This window comes from Lepidochelys kempii, chromosome 5, assembly GCF_965140265.1.
Source record: "Lepidochelys kempii isolate rLepKem1 chromosome 5, rLepKem1.hap2, whole genome shotgun sequence".
NCBI classification, from domain to species: domain Eukaryota; kingdom Metazoa; phylum Chordata; order Testudines; family Cheloniidae; genus Lepidochelys; species Lepidochelys kempii.
Window position 1 is genome coordinate 71,491,176 of NC_133260.1, and position 16,972 is coordinate 71,508,147.

The window sequence follows — 16,972 nt, forward strand, 5'->3', positions numbered from 1 at the left end:
GGGCTTCCTGCCCTCTCTCTCTCTCTCTCTCTCTCTCTCTGCACAAGCCAGGTGTCTCTTTACCTAGGGTCTTGGTCTTCTAGCCAGCCATGGCACTTCTCCAAACTCTCCTCTACTTCAATTCCTCCAAACTGCACTCTGTTCCAACTCCTTCCAACTGCTCTCTGCTCCAACTCCAAACCACTCTGCTCCAACTCCTTTTCCTGGCTGATTGAAGCAGGAGGTTTTTATCAGGTGACTAGCTTCAGGTGCTCTAATTGGCTTCAGGTGCTTTTAATCTGTAGAAACCTTTCTTCCCTCTACAGGGAATAAGGCTTCTCCTCATCCTGGGACTTACATATCTCTCCTATAGCACTGTCCTGCTGCCTTCTGGCCATGCTGTATCACAAGCCGTAAAAAAATTCTATCTTTTATTTCAATTCTAGAATTGTTTTTGCTATAAACATATCCATTTGTGGTGGGGAAAATGTGATACATCTTTCTCATTGTCTTTGGACAACCTTGATCTGGAGCTCTTTTGATGTACTTGGCAATATGGTAATATCAGTACCTTCATCTTCCCCGTCTGATTCTGGATACTTTCCTACGTTTAGCCAAAGTCACTGGTTCTGGTGTCACTTTGTTCTTTCTACTGCATTTTGCAAAAAATGTATCCTCATACGGTCTGCCTTCCCAGTCACTTTTCCTTTGCAGTTTCTGCATCTGAGACTTTTTGCCATCATCATGATCTTTCTCAAAATACCCAGGAATTGGGCCAAGTGGTCTTCCACCTTTAGTCATACTGGAATATTCTGACCTGAGTCACTGTACTCATTGAGTTCAGTTGCATACCAGCCTGCCAGATCAAGAGACTGAGTACTGGACAGGACAGTTAGTTTGGCAGTTTACCTCAAACAGAAACTGAAACTTCCAAATCTGGGAATTCCCCTTCTTTGTTTACTAAACAAACATATAATTTTCATTGTTAAAGGGGGAATTCCCTGATTCAGAAACTTCAATTTCAGTTGGAGATCACCAAGGCAATAGTATACAGCAAGGGTCGGCAACCTTTCAGAAGTGGTGTGCTGAGTGTTCATTTATTCACTTTAATTTAAAGTTTCGTGTGCCAATAATACATATTAACGTTTTTTAGAAGTCTCTCTCTATAAGTCTATATATTATATAACTAAACTATTATCATATGTAAAAAAGGTTTTCAAAATGTTTAAGAAGCTTAATTTAAAATTAAATTAAAATGCTGATCTTACACCGCTGGCCTGCTCAGCCCGCTGCCGGCCTGGGGTTCCATTCACCTGGGCCGGCAGTGGGCTGAGCGGGGCCTGCGGCCAGGATCCCGGCTGGCAAGGGGCTGGTAGCCAGAACCCCAGACCGGCAGCGGGCTGAGCGGGGCCAGTGGCCGGGACCCCAGACCAGCAGTGGGCTGAGCAGCTCAGCCCGCTGCCAGTCTGGGGGTCCATCCGCCAGCTCCTGCCAGCCAGCGTCCAGGCTGCCAGACCCACTCAGCCCCGCTGTCGGTCTGGGGTCCCGGCCCTGTCTACATAGAGTAGGTACCTACCTTCTCCCTGGTTCTAGCCATTCTCTTCCTCTCTCTACACTGAGATGAGGCGGGGAGTGCTCCGAGTACAGGGCTGGGGGTCAAGGAGCAGGCTGGGGGCTGGGGTGCAGGGTCTGGCCAGGAGCTAGAATGAGGGGGGGGGGCTCAGGGGTGGGGCAGGAGGTTAGGATGTGGAGCGCTTACCTGGGCAGCTCCCATTTGGTGCGAGGGGTGCAGGTGGGAATGTGGTGGTGTGTGTGTGCAGGAGGTCCTGTTTGGTGCTCAGGGTGGGGGTGGGGATGTGGGGGCTGCAAGAGTCAGGGCATAGGGTGTGGGGGGGCTGGGTATGTGTGGGGGGTGCAGCAGTCAGGGCAGGACACTGGGGGTGTGTGAGTAGGGTGCAGGAGTCAGGGCAGTGGGGTTGGGTATTTGTGGGGGGTGCTGGAGTCAGGGCGCAGGGCTAGGGTAGGGGGGTTCAGGGGTCAGGGCAGAGGGCTGGAGGGTGTTGGGATTTCAGGGGTGAGGGAAGAGGGCTGGGGACATGTGAGGGGGGTGCAGGGGTCAGGGCAGAGGGCTGGGGGTGTGGGCTGGGGTCATGGGGGTGCTCCCAGCCCCCTGCCCTGAGTGGCTCACGGCAGGGGGCTGGAGGGGATATGCTGATTCCACCCCCGTCCCCAGAACAGAGAGCACGAGCGCGCTGTGGCTCCGCTTTTCCCTCTCCCCCTCCATAGCAAGGGCCGATCAGCTGCGCAGGGAGGGAGAGAAGGAAGGGCAGGAACCCAGCTTGCTGGGGGAAGAGGCGGGGGGAGGGGGAAGCTTGCCTGCCCTGCAAGAGGAGATCAGCTGGGGGGGGGCGGGGGCGGAGAAGAGCGGGCCAGGCTGGGCAGGATTTTTAGTGGCACGCTGCTGTCTGCCGCGGGGTCCCCGGCAGACAGCAGCGTGCCATTAAAAATTGGCTTGCGTTCCATCTTTGGCACGCGTGCCATAGGTTGCTGACCCCTGGTATACAGCTTTAGGATGATGCTTTTTTGGTTTAATTTAATTAAAATCAAACAGACCATATTATTGCAAAACTAATATCAAGTTGCTAAATGTTCCTGTAATTTTTATTAGTATATTCTAATAATTTATGTTTCCCAACATCCCAGTTTAAACTAGTATTTACCAGCACTTTGTCCTAAAGTAGTTTTTCCCCCCAGGAAATTGCCAATCCTGCTTCCTCCATTGTTTTTCTCTCCAATATGTCACCATCATATTGTCCTTCTTCCAAGTGAAGAGCATAAGATACTGAGCCTGTGAGACCATGGATCAGCTAGGAGCAGATGCTTCATTGGCAGTGAATCTAACACCTTTGCACTGGGGTGCATCCCTGCCACAATACACCTAAATTATTTTTTAATACCAGGACAAATTTTTCTCCATACATGGCAGCAAAGCCTGAAGTCAACAAAGAAGTTGGTAATGAGGTCTCTGAAGATACAAATGTTGCTGTAAGAGGTGTCAACTGATCTAATCCTACCATGCACACATTCTCGGATATGCTCAGATTCAACTAATCCCACATTCTCAGTCAATGCACGGTTCTGAATCCCTGTGCCTTCGCAGCAGTATTGATTTAAAAGAATGCTGGAATACAGTGATATGCCATGGTGAAAATAATGGCCTGTCCTGAAATTTAACATTTTAATATTAATTTTTCCCTCATATAGATCAGATTTGAATTCAAAAGAATCTATTTGGTCATTGACAAACAAAACATAACTCCCATTGAGGTCACTGGGAATTACTTCTATAAACCCATCCCTTAGCACAATATTTCACAAGTTCTCTTTACACTGAACTCCTTTTTAAAGATGATCAGGGAGAAGGACAGGCTTTGTACCGTTTCTTGCTTCTTTGCATAGTCTCACCACCACCACCTATTCATTTTTACCTTCAAAACAACAAGTCTTGTCTTTTCTGGTTTTGCTGCAGGTCTTCTTGGAGGACCCAGACATGTGGACTGGGAGCCTTCCTAACCCTTAACAGAGTGTTGAATCTTTGACAAAGATATTTTCTTCCAACTGTTAGGCATATGAGTTAAACAGATTTTAACAAAAGCAAATGACAAAACAAAAAGGGTTTTTAAAAAACATTTTGAATAAAAATCCCTTCCCTTTTCAGTTAGCAGTGAAACCTCATTATCTATGTTGTGCAGGAAAAAAGTAAGCCATGACCTACAATTCTAATGTTAAAGGGGGGAGAGGTAGGAGAAGAAGAAAACCCCAAAGTTTCTGCCCTTTATACCTCATAAAGAAGTAAAACGGGGTCCTTTTTTACTTCACAATGAATGGAATTAATAAATGAATTAAAGTAACACATGCTAAGGACTGATCCTTTAAACTTAAAAGTTACTTTCAAACTATGCCATGTGCATGAAATGTCTCCAAAATCCACAGAAGAAAACTATGTACATTCTTCTGTCTTTTCAACCCTGTTTTAATGTATTATTAGTGTTAATATTACAGAGTGCAGGGAAAGATTCCTTAACCTGATACTAGCACATCATAAGTGTAAATCCAGAAAAAGCCACCTGTATTAAGCAGAGTAAATACTCAAAATTGAGCCTCTAAGATGTTTGAAATTATACATTCTGTAAAACACATGTAATAGGAAAAAGTACATAAAGAAACTCCTAGAGAAGTGAACAGACTTCAAGGGAGTTATGCAAAGGATGAATCTGTGCTACTTAACAAGCCTTCAATAGTCACTATTTTAATTTACTGTAGGTTTAACCAAATAAATAATACATCTTCATTTTGATCAAAGACCAAAAGGTTAAAAGAAATGGGCCTAAAAGTGTTCCCACTGAAGTCTAACAACTAAACTTTCATTGACTTTAGTAACAGCAGGACTGAGCCCTTGATTCTGCAGCAATACCAAAGGTAGTTAAAAGTACTTAATAATTGCATGGAAGCAGTACTCAGTCCAATGCACATGAATTATTATTATTTTTAACATTTTAAATGAAGGAATAGTCCTGCATATGTGAACTGCAAAAAAAATATATATTTGGAATAAATGACTATACTATTACTATGTCAATAGCAACTATGTTCGTGTTAGTAATGAAAGAAGTATGTCAGTGGTCTGATTTCATTACAGTCAGTGGTACTGCGCCAAAAAGGGAGGTTGGGGGGATTAGGAAGGCAAATTCTGCCAAGATTTACACCTCATACAACCTTGCACAGGGTGCAAGCCAGCGTGGAATCTGGTCTCTCTCATGCTGAAATATTGATGAAAAAAATCACAAATAAGTTGTGGAACTTGGCTTATCCCAAAAAACTTTCTAAGACCAACCAACTGAAATTTCAATTAGGTTGCACTACAGAGTTAACAATGGAAAAACTTAACAGATGGGTAATTATGTTTGATTATTTTTCTGCATTTGGATAGCTCTAACTTACATGTTAGGTTTGGCATGCATACTGGTCTGATTTATAGAACTATTTGCTGGCAAAATCAACGGCCACTTTTGGTCTAAATGGGTGAGGGGGCGATTGTTACACATGTGTCAAATTCATATCCAATATAACAGTCTGCCTGCAATCTCAAGATTTGTATTAATCTTTACAAATCATGGGCAGTTTGTCCCCCTTGGTGTTGGCAGATTGGGAAACATGATGGTTTACATCCTATCAGAAACTCCAAAATTGGTGCAAATTGAAAGACTGTTAACATGATTTCTATTCATAGTTTATTTCCCCTTTCAATTCCCTACCCCAATATATTCATTTGTATGAAAATGAGTTAAATCTTCCCATAAAAGTAGACTCCAGGAAGAATACGAATTTGCATGACTCGTTTGAAGATACAACTGATAAAGTTTCAGTAGACAAATATGAAAAGTGGGCCTTCATAACAGATTTCATATCAAGACAGTTTTCAACAAAAGAATCAGACAAATATAATTTATCCAAATTAATTTAACTTTATGCAAATATTGTACTTAGATGCCTCACGCTTCAGGCCAAATTCTGGGCTAATATACACCCTAGGTAATTCCACTTCAGACAATGGGATGGCACCTGTATAAACCAGCACAGAATTTTCTCCTGTAACTATTAATGAGCTCTTCTAAGAAGCCTGATAGGGTTTATGTAAACATTTTATCCTTAAACGTCGGTAACCATTGATTTTACTATACACACAAACTGACAAAAAATATTTCCATCAATAATAACTGAAATTCACAGACAGGCAAAGTAAGAAAAATGCTGCTTGAGAACTTCTTAGAGTTTGACTTAAGGCTATTTACTTTGTATGTTTTGACATGGGATGATGATAACTTATGTTTTAACTATTACAAAGCATTAGGTTTTTGAATCTCAATGTCTACTGTCATTAAACAATTGTTTGACCCCCACCCCCACCCCAGATTTTGCACAACTGTGAACAGTTAAATTGATGATAAAAATATCAATATTATCCATCAATTACAAAAAAATAAATAAAAAATTGAATTCTGCCAAGCCTGTCTATGTAGCAGCCAAGGTGTATCAATTTTATCAGTGCATGGATTCCCAACTTTTTCAAGTAATGGGCACATTTTCAATACAAAGTATTATTGGGACAAGAAATATAAAATTTTACTCAGTTTGCCTTATCAGAGCCAAAAATAGTAATAAAAAACTAAGACACTTTCCTCAGTATTTGTCCTATTGTCTCAGGGCCATCACCTCCTAAATTGGAAGGCCCCATGTCAGAAGATGCTATATTTAATTCTAGAGGTTACCATGTTTGACCTCTAAGATTATTTATATATCTGTGATAAATATTTTATGGTATAAGAAATAGATAAAAATAAAAATGCAATGAAAAATACTAAAAGAGGGAAATTTAAATGATTTAAATGTGTAGTGTTGCTCAACAATTATATTCAACATACAGTAAACCTCAATTCAGCTGGGCTGAGACCTACCTTTCCTTTTTTGGGGAGCAATTAGCTCCCCAAAAGAGGTTTTCCTGTTGAAAATTGACCTCATAAAAAGCAAATGTGTTTTGCATTTTAGGTATTTGCTATACATACTAACACTGTTTTATTTGCTACATGCAATGATCAATTTTTGTTTGTTGGTTTTTGTGATGCACTTGGTGGCATGTTGCTTTGTCTGCATATTCCCATCTATGCAACTTATGATGTTTCTTTTCAACACAGTAAACATTTTCTCTTGTTCTGATTAAATAAACCTCACTGCATGAAGACTGATTTCAGGTTTCTGTTGAAAATATCTAAAAATGAAAAATCCAACTCACAAAAGCTTTCAAAGTGCATTAATCATTGTATGGCAAAATCCCCAGAATCCCAAAGGATGTCTATAAAGGTCATATTTCTGAATGTGGTGAGGGTGGGGGAAGGAGGTTAATTCTGATATTTGATAGCATGGGAAACTACTGATTCTTTGCTAAAACAACTAATTCTTACCATTTTTAGACTCTTAAGTCTTGGGACTGCAGTTTCTCTCCGGTACCACAAAGAGAATAATCTACAAATGATTTAAAAAATATCATATCACCATAATTGTCACAAAATTCAAAAGGTTTTGGCTCATTTGATATAATACTGGCTAAATATACGCTTCAATGGCTCAGATCAAAAAGCATGCAAATTAGTCTAACGACCTGTATTTATATAGCATGCTTCTGTGTGCTTTAGTGGTCTATAGGCTTAAATATAGGACAAAGGAATCCCTGTTACCTGGATTTGCAAAGCCCTGTGCTATTCTTAGCACTCTGCACATCTTTGAAGTGCACCATACTTAATGGTTAACCCACTAGACAAGAGGACAAAAATAGATCATTCTGTACTGAATGTAAAGGTTGTTCATTGTTCCCAGACTTACTATCACCTATAATTGTTTGCAATCTAGACAGCAAAAATAAGTCACATTTTCATAAAATATTATGGTTCAGTGTGGATATTTTTGGAAATAGCATTGCATTACGTAACCCCCTTTTCTCTCTCTCGCAAATACACACACATGCACCCCTACGCACTCCCCCAATTCCTAAACAGGAAAATAATGAATATCTAACATTATACCATTTCATCTCAATTCTACATTTAATTACTGTACTATAATGCAATCCCCGCTTTATTTACTATGTACACAGCACAGTTCCTCTATCTCACCGCTGGTGGTAACATTAGTATGTATGGGAAAAAAATTCTTATACTAAGTATATTAATTTAATTAGTCACAACTCATTTACACGCATACATATACATACACACACACACAAACACTATATATAAGATTGCAAGTACGCATGTAGATACGTGTATATAAACATTTGCTGAAAAGTAGATCACTAAATCTGCATAAAAACACTTAAAGTGTGGCTGATTTTTTGTAATTGCTGCACATGCAAAAATGCCTAAGGTTGCTGCAAGAAGAATGACTGCTCTCTAAAAATATAACCCGGCAGCTAGAGAGGAATCCACAGCCAGGGCGGCGAAAAGGGAAATTCATTTTACAAGCGGGAGAAAATGCCACCCGAGAGTCGTGCATGCATGCTAGCAAAGCAAAGTGCTGTCGATTTAAAAAATGCATTTTTGTGGCTGATTGCAAAAACGGGAGGGAATAACAGCTTCAGAAAACCCCTGCATATTTTCTCCATTAGTGCATAAAAATCCCAAACTCAAAAATCCAGCCTTAAAGCAGAAATAGTTAAGCAAATATGTATACTGCACGTTTCTCTTCTTTAAGAAAGCCTATTTTGAAATGTACAGCTGGGGGTTAAGAGGGGGGGAGGCAAGTGAATTTGCTGCAGCAGAGTCCAGCCAAGGGCAAAAAGAAATGAGGAGAAACAAAGAAAAGAGAGGGCGGGGATGCAGATCTCTCCGAGCTGTGGACTGGAATTGCATATACTTACAGACAAAAGCCCCTGCTCCCTTTCTGTCCTTTCTACATGATCTGAAACACAAATGTGGATTAAAAAGAGGGCAGCATGCTCCAGAAGGGAATTTATAGTTGGGGCGGGGGGAGTGGGTAGGGTTGGGGGTGTGGGGAAAGAATGACTGCACCTCTTCCAAAGTGCAGCAGCCTTGGAGGAAAAAAGAAAAGGGGTGGGGGCGGCTGGGAGAAAAGTCTCTCTCTCTCCCGCTCTCCCAGGCTAGGGTTTGGTTGCCTGTGCTGGTTCTATTGAACAATGAGCTAATTCTGATGGTGGCTGGCTGGCTGCCAGCTCTCCCCCTCCTCCCCTCGTTACACACACACACACACACACACATTCTCCCCCCTCCCCCCCTCCGCTTTGCTGCTGCAGAGCCAGACTGCTTAGTCTGCAATAATGCTCAACTCAAAGTCCCCCCGCTGTCTAGCAGCCAGAGAGCCAGGCGACCAATCACCGCGCGGAGCGCAGGCAACCCGGCGGCAGCCGCCTCGCTGGAGGGGGGAGGGGGGAGGGGGGAGGGGCTCGGCTCGGCTCGCCCCTCTTCCCTTCGGCGGTGCTGCCGGCCCTGCTGCCTGGGCCTGAGCGCCGAGCTGGGGAGAAGCGAGCAGCCATTGGCGCGCGCCGCCGTCGGTCAACCCTCCCCCCCCCCTCTCCCCCGCAGAGCGGCTGCTGCTGCTTTCCAGACAAATAATCCGGGGCCGGGCTGGTGGGGTGCCAGGCGGGGAGGCTGGCCAAGGAGCTGCACAGCCGCGGCGCCCTGCCAGCCCCAGCGCGCGGGAGGCGGGAGGCGGGAGGGAGCGAGCGGCCCCGCGCTGTAATAATAAACCTGCAGCGGTAGCAAAGGGCATCTGAGGGGAAGGGGCGGGAGCCGGAGCTGCCGCCGCCGCCGCTTTGCTTCTCCTGTGCCTGGCTGAGAGGGGAGAGAAAATGGTGCGCGGGGAGGAGCGGAGGAGACACGGGCCAGGGACCAACGCAGCGGCCCAGGGCGCCCCAGGCACCGCTCAGAGCCCGGGGGAAACACCGAGACAGCGCGCACCCCCTCCCGGGAGACCCAGCGTCACCCCGGCACGGATGCAGACCGCAGTGCCGCCCAGGGACAAAGAGCCAGGCAGGGCAGGGGGAGAGCAGGAGTGGGGCGAGCACAGCTCCCTCTCCTGTCCCCGAGCAGTGATCTGGCACCGTGGCTCCTGCTCGGAGGGGCAAGATAGGCGCGCCCCTTCCTATTTCAGCCTGGTTTAACCAAACACCAGGACACAAAGACACTCAGGCGTATCAGAAACGCACACAGGTAGCACAACAACATAAAACACAGTGCAGTGACACACACTGCTGCAACACAGAGGAAGGACAGTCAATGGCATGGAAATACAGACAAACAGTGACACACAAATACAGAGCTCGGGCACAGACGCACCATTGAGACAGCATTGTGGCACAAAGAGACATAGCACAGCGATGCGTCGCGCAGTTCTGTGTTTGTGCAGCACCCAACAATGGGGTCCTGGTCCATGTCTAGGGCTCCAAGCCACTACTGCAATATAAATAATGATATTTTTACAAAGTGACAGAAATACACAGCCCTGTGACGTACAGTGACACAAAGACACAAGCATGCCATACAACACTGGGACACAAAAGACAACACAAAGAAACACTTGCACCAGAAGGGCACAAGGATAACAGGGAACCACAGACACAGCACATTGATATAAAGAGACATAGATAGCTCAGCACCACGCTGACAGAGAGATACATAGCACAGACACACTACAAAAGTATAAAGAAACAAACACGGGCTGTCTGATTCTCTATTGCGCTACAGCAGGTGTAGTCATTTACACTAGTGTGCAAAGTAGATGTAAAGATTAGTAAATGAGAAAGTAGCATTCGCCACTCACTTTGGTGTGACTACACATGGTACAGGACAACAGCTATTGGATACTTTGGCTAGAACTTAGGCCGTGCCTATTCACAAAAGTTGCACCTGTTTAAAATAACTTTTCAAATCCAACTTACTCTAAATCAAATTTTAAAATTTTATTAAAGCTAATGTTAAAATATATAATATTAAGGTTATATAATATACGGTTAAGGAAAGAGTGTCCATACAGAGGTTTGCATTGGTTTACTAGGATAAGCTGCAAAGCAATGTTTTACACTCAGCTTTGTGGCATTTCTCTGGTTGTCTGTTTCCGATCAATTCCAAAAATTCAGGGAATGTTCTGGGCATCAGTGATCAAACCCTATTGATTTTGGTGAAAACTGGAAGGGAAAAAATGGGAGCCCTTTAGAGCTGGTTAGCAGAGCCAGCAGGTTCAGTCACCTTTGTAATTCTCTGTAGATCAAAGAACCAGTTGGTAACAGCCATTAACACCTTCCCCCATAACACCCGCCCTGCCCATCTTGGCTCTGCTCTTCCTCCCAAAATATACTTTGAAAATGTTGGCACCCAGAATGGCTTATCTCCTAAACAGAAAGAAAAGAAACAAGATTTTTGTGGGAGTGGGTTTGAGGGAGGGGGAATGAGGCCTCACATGGAGCCCCTGGCATGGGAGGGAGAATGGGGACTCGTGTCATGGGAGGAAGGGGAGCACCCAGAGCCCCTGGTATGGGGAAAATAGGGAATGGGGAGGGACTGAACCACTGGGAGGGAATAATGGGGGGCCATGGTATGTGGAGAAGGGCAAAATGGAGAGCACATTGAGCCTCTGGCAAGTGAGGGGAGAAGGGAGAGCAATGTTAAGAGTGGAGGCAAACATGGGGATGCACAGAGCCTCTGCTATGAGGTGGAGGGAAATGGGGGTCACACAGAGCTCCTTCCGGGGGTTAACATTTGAATGGAGGACAGGTAAAGCCCCTGGCATGGCAGGGGGTGGGGGGGTTGCATGGGGTCCCTGAAATAGAGGGGAATGGGAAGGTAGCACACAGTTATCTTGTGGGGAGAGGGGAAATGTATGACACAAAGTCCCTAGAGCAGGGGTGGGTAAACTGCGGCCCACAGGCCGCATCATGCCCACCAGCCATTTTAATCTGGGGCTTCCCCCGCTCCAGCTGGGGAGGAGGGTTGGGGGCTGCTCCGTGCGGCTCCCAGAAGCAGTGGCATGTCCCCGCTCTGGCTCATATGCATAGGGGCAGCTAGGGGGCTCCGCTCTGCATGCCACTTCTGCCCCAAGTGCTGCCCCCACAGCTCCCATTGGTCAGGAACTGTGGCGGCAGGAGCGGCGCCTCGCGTAGGAGCTGGAGCGGGGATATGCTGCTGCTTCCAGGAGCTGCTTGAGGTAATCGCTGCCCGGAGCCTGCACCTCCGAGCCACCCCCTGCGCCACAACCCTCTGCCCTAGATCTGATCCCCCTCCAACTCTCCGAACCCCTCGGTCCCAAACCAAAGCACCCTCCTAGACCCCAAACCCCTCATCCCCAGCCCCACCCCAGAGCCTGCACCCCCTGCCGGAGACCTCATCCCCACCCCACACTGCACCCCCTCTGCCCCAGCCTGGAGCCCCCTCCCACACCCTGAACCCCTCATTTTTGGCCCCACCCCGGAGCCCACACTACCAGCTAGAGCCCTCGTCCCTCCCTTTCCCCAACCCCAATTTTGTGAGCATTCATGGCCTGCCGTACAATTTCTATACCCAAATGTGGCCCTTGGGCCAAAAAGTTTGCCCACCCCTTCCCTAGAATGTACAATATACTCGGCCTACTGAAGCAACAAAGTGTGTGACCCTCTTGTTACATCAATTTAAAAACCATCTTTAATTAAACCTTTGCAACTTTTGTATATGATAAGGAATTATATGGCCCTTGTTACTATAATATTTGCATGCACACATACCATAGAGCCACAGCACAGCAACAAAAATACACCACAATTATGCAAAAACACAGCACAGTGATAGATTCACTCTCCCCTTTCCAGAGTTTTCTGCCTCTTATATAATGAGCAAAATTTAAGAGTGGAAATAATGTAAGATATTATTTTTAAAAGGAAGGTGGAGACAAGCGCTGATCCTGCAAACACACACATACTTAACTTTAACCTTTACCTTTAACTTCAGTGGAACTGGTTACATGCCAGAGTTAAGTACAAGATTAAGGGTGAAATTCTGGCTCCATTGAAGTCAATGGGAGTTTTGCCATTGACTTCAGTGGAGCCAGGATTCGATAGTGTTTCTAGTATCAAGGCCTTATTATGTATCTGAGACAAGCTCTTTAATAGAAGCATAAGGCATTCCAAATCAAGAACTGATTTTAACACTTTACTAAGGTGTCACCTATAGTAAAGGGAAATGCATTTGCTGCAACCTGCCAGTCATTTGTCAGTGTGGGAGTGTCAGCAAGGATGCTTTTGAACCAAACAAGGGATTAGTGCCTCTGCCTCCCCCTCTTCCACTCATATGTTAAAAGTCTCTGTACATCATAGCTAAAATGTTGCTTCTATAGACCCAAGTTGTGGAAAAGCAAGGTCAGAGACATGCCAGTGAAATTCAGGAAGCATGGAAGTGGCGCTGACTCAATTACCAACCCTGTTGTAGTGGATGATGATCATTATTAGCACTAATTGACAGTGACAATGTGCCTGCCCCCTCGAAGTAACAGCCGAAATCTGAGGAGTGTCTGTTCAAAATTTGCCTAATTTGGACATGTAACAGAGTCTATAAGTACTAAATATTAATTGTAGTATAAATACAGAACAAACAATAGTGCACCCCATGCAAGAGTTGTGTATGTACATACCTTTAATTGGGGGTGAAATCCAGAGATTGTCAGCTGATTCCTGCCACCCTTCCCAAATATGATTTCTCTCTGCCACTGGAAATGAAATTGGCATCAAACATTTTTTTCTTTAAAATGTTAGAAAAATAATATAACCCCACATTCCAGTGAATTTGGAAAATGTTATAGCTCAAGAATTCCACAATTGTCTTCCATTCTGGTTCCCAAACTAGATAGGAAACATAAAAATTGACATAATGGCTCAGACCAGTGGCTCATTTGGCTCAGTATCTTTTCACTGACAGTGGCCAGTACCAGCTGCTTCAGAGTAATGTGCACAAGAACCTTGTCCCAAGGAAAGTTTTATTCCTAATTTCCCCAGTAGTTGGAAGTTGGCTTAAGCTTTGAAGCATTTATAACTTCCCTAAACTCTTGCTTGTGTGTTTTTTAAATATTTATTATTATAACTCTGGACTTTCTGGTTATCCATATAGATTTAAAATCCCTTTTTGAATCCTGATAATTTCTTGGCTGCAATTATATTTTGTGGCAATGGGTTCCATAGGTTAATCGTACAATGTGTGAAAAAAGTATTTCCTTTTATCCATTTTGAATTTGCCACTTTTCAGTTTCATTGAGTATCCCCTTGTGCTTGTATTATGAGACATGGTGAATAGAAGTTCCTGATTGGCCTTCTCTTTATCATTCACTATTTTGTATATTTTTGTCATGTCCCCTTTTGTCTCCTATGTACAGTAAATCTTAATCTTTTCAATCTCTCTTCATAATTATTATTGTCATCCATCTGTGAACCTTTTCTAATTCTGATATCTTTTTTGATATTTGGGACCAGAATGGAACGCAGTAGACTAGAAAGATCAATTTCTACCCTTATTATTTCATTATTGTAACAACCTCTCTTTCTCTCTCTCAATATATAAATAACACATGAATGAGATAAATATATCAGAAATCCCTACCAGCCATCTGCCTAGTTGTTATCCATCGGTACTTTACCATAGGCATTGCACCCAAAAGAGCCTTGAAGAGGGATTTAAAGGCTATGTCTACACTACGAAATTAGGTCGAATTTATAGAAGTCAGTTTTGTAGAAAGCGTTTTTATACAGTCAGTTGTGTGCGTCCCCACACAAATGATCTAAGTGCATTTAGTCGGCAGAGTGCGTCCACAGTACTGAGGCAACCGTCGACTTCTGGAGCGTTGCACTGGGGGTAGCTATCCCACAGTTCCCGCAGTCTCCACCCTCCAGTTGAAATCTGGGTAGAAATCCCTATGCCTGAAGGGCAAAAATATTGTCGCGGGTGGTTCTGGGTACATATCATCAGTCCCCCCCCTTTCCCCCCTCCCTCCGTGAAAGCAACGGCAGACAATCGTTTCACACCTTTTTTCCTGCATTACCCGCGCAGACGCCATACGACGGCAAGCATGGAGCCCACTCAGCTCACCATCACCGTATGTCTGCTGGGTGCTGGCAGTTGTGGTATTGCATTGCTACGCAGCAGCAGCTCATTGCCTTTTGGCAGCAGAGGTGCAGTATGACTGGTAGCCATCGTCGCCATACTCCAGGGTGCTCTTTTAGCCGACCTCGGTGAGGTCAGTCAGGGCACCTGGGCAAACATGGGAGTGACTCAGCCAGGTCATTTCCCTTTTAAGTTTCGTCTCATGGTGATTCAGTCCTACCGGCAGTCATACTGCACCGTCTTCTAATGAGCAGCGAGGAGACGATGATGGCCAGCAGTCATACTGCACCGTCTTCTGCCGAGCACCCAGGAGATGACGATGGCTAGCAGTCGTACTGCACCGTTTGCAGCCAGCAAGATGTATAAAGATAGATGAAGTAGATCAAAACAAGAAATAGACCAGATTTGTTTTGTATTCATTTTCTCCTCCCTTCCTCCCTCCCTCCATGAAATCAACAGCCTGCTAAAGGGTTTTGAGTTCTATTCTTGAGGGGGCCATTCTGTTTCTTCTTGATGCAAAGCCTGTTGATCTGTTGATTTTAATTCTCTGTAAGCCAACCCTGTAAGCCATGTTGTCAGTCACCCCTCCCTCCGTCAGAGCAATGGCAGACAATCGTTTCACGCCTTTTTTTCAGCGCAGACGCCATAGCACTGAGAACATAGAGCCCACTCAGATCACCACGGCAATTATGAGCACTATAAACACCGCACGCATTATCCAGCATGAAATGCAGAACCATAACCTGCAAGAAAAGCGAAACCAGGCAAGGAGGAGGCGACTGCAGCGCGGTGACGAGAGTGATGAGGACATGGACATAGACTTCTCACAAAGTATGGGCCCCTGCAATGTGCACATCATTATGTCAATTGGGCAGATTTATGGCGTGGAACGCTGATTCTGGACCCGGGAAACAAGCACAGAGTGGTGGGACTGCATAGTGTTGCAGGTCTGGGACGATTCCCAGTGGCTGCGAAACTTTCGCATGCGTAAGGGTACTTTCATGGAACTTTGTGACTTGCTTTCCCCTGCCCTGAAGCACAAGACTACCAAGATGAGAGCAGCCCTCACAGTTGAGAAGCGAATGGCAATAGCTCTGTGGAAGCTTGCAAAGCCAGACAGCTACCGGTCAGTCGGGAATCAATTTGGAGTGGGCAAATCTACTGTGGGGGATGCTGTGATCCAAGTAGCCAACGCTATCACTGAGCAGCTGATATCAAGGCTAGTGACTCTGAGAAATGTGCAGGTCATAGTGGATGGCTTTTCTGCAATGGGATTCCCTAACTGTGGTGGAACCCATATCCCTATCTTGGCACCAGAGCACCAAGGCAGCGAGTACATACACTGAAATGGGTACTTTTCAATGGTACTGCGAGCACTGGTGGATCACAAGGGACGTTTCACCAACATCAATGTGGGATGGCCGGGAAAAGTACATGACGCTCGGATCTTCAGGAAATCTGGTCTGTTTCAACGGCTGCAGCAAGTGACTTACTTTCCCGACCAGAACATCCCGTTGGGGATGTTGAAATGCCTACAGTTATCCTTGGGGACCCAGCCTACCCCTTAATGCCATGGCTCCTGAAGCCGTACACAGGCAGCCTGGACAGTAGTCAGGAGCTGTTCAACTATAGGTTGAGCAAGTGCAGAATGGTGGTAGAATGTGCTTTTGGGCTTTTAAAAGCATGCTGGCGCAGTTTACTGGCTCAGTTAGACCTCAGCGAAACCAATATTCCCATTGTTATTACTGCTTGCTGTGCTCTCCACAATATCTGTGAGAGTAAGGGGGAGATGTTTATGGCGGGGTGGGAGTTTGAGGCAAATCGCCTGGCCGCTGATTACGTGCAGCCAGACACCAGGGCGGTTAGAAGAGTACAGGAGGGCCTGGTGCGCAACAGAGAAGCTTTGAAAACCAGTTTCAGGAATGGCCAGGCTATGGTGTGAAAGTTCTGTTTGTTTCTCCTTGATGGAAACCACTCCCCCCCCCACCAGTTCACTCTATTTTCCTGTAAGCTAAGCACCCTTCCCCCCCCCCATCACCGCTTGCAGAGGCAATAAAGTCATTGTTGCTTCACATTCATGCATTCTTTATTTTTTCATCACACAAATAGGGGGATAACTGCCAAGGTAGCCCGGGCCAGGTGGTGGAGGAGGGAAGCACTGGGTGGGGTGGTGGAGGAGGGAAGGACAAGGCTACACAGCACTTTAAAACTTTAAAACATATTGAATGCCAGCCTTCTGTTGCTTGGGCAATCCTCCGAGGTGGAGTGGCTGGGTGGCCGGAGGCCGCCCCACCGCGTTCTTGGGCGTC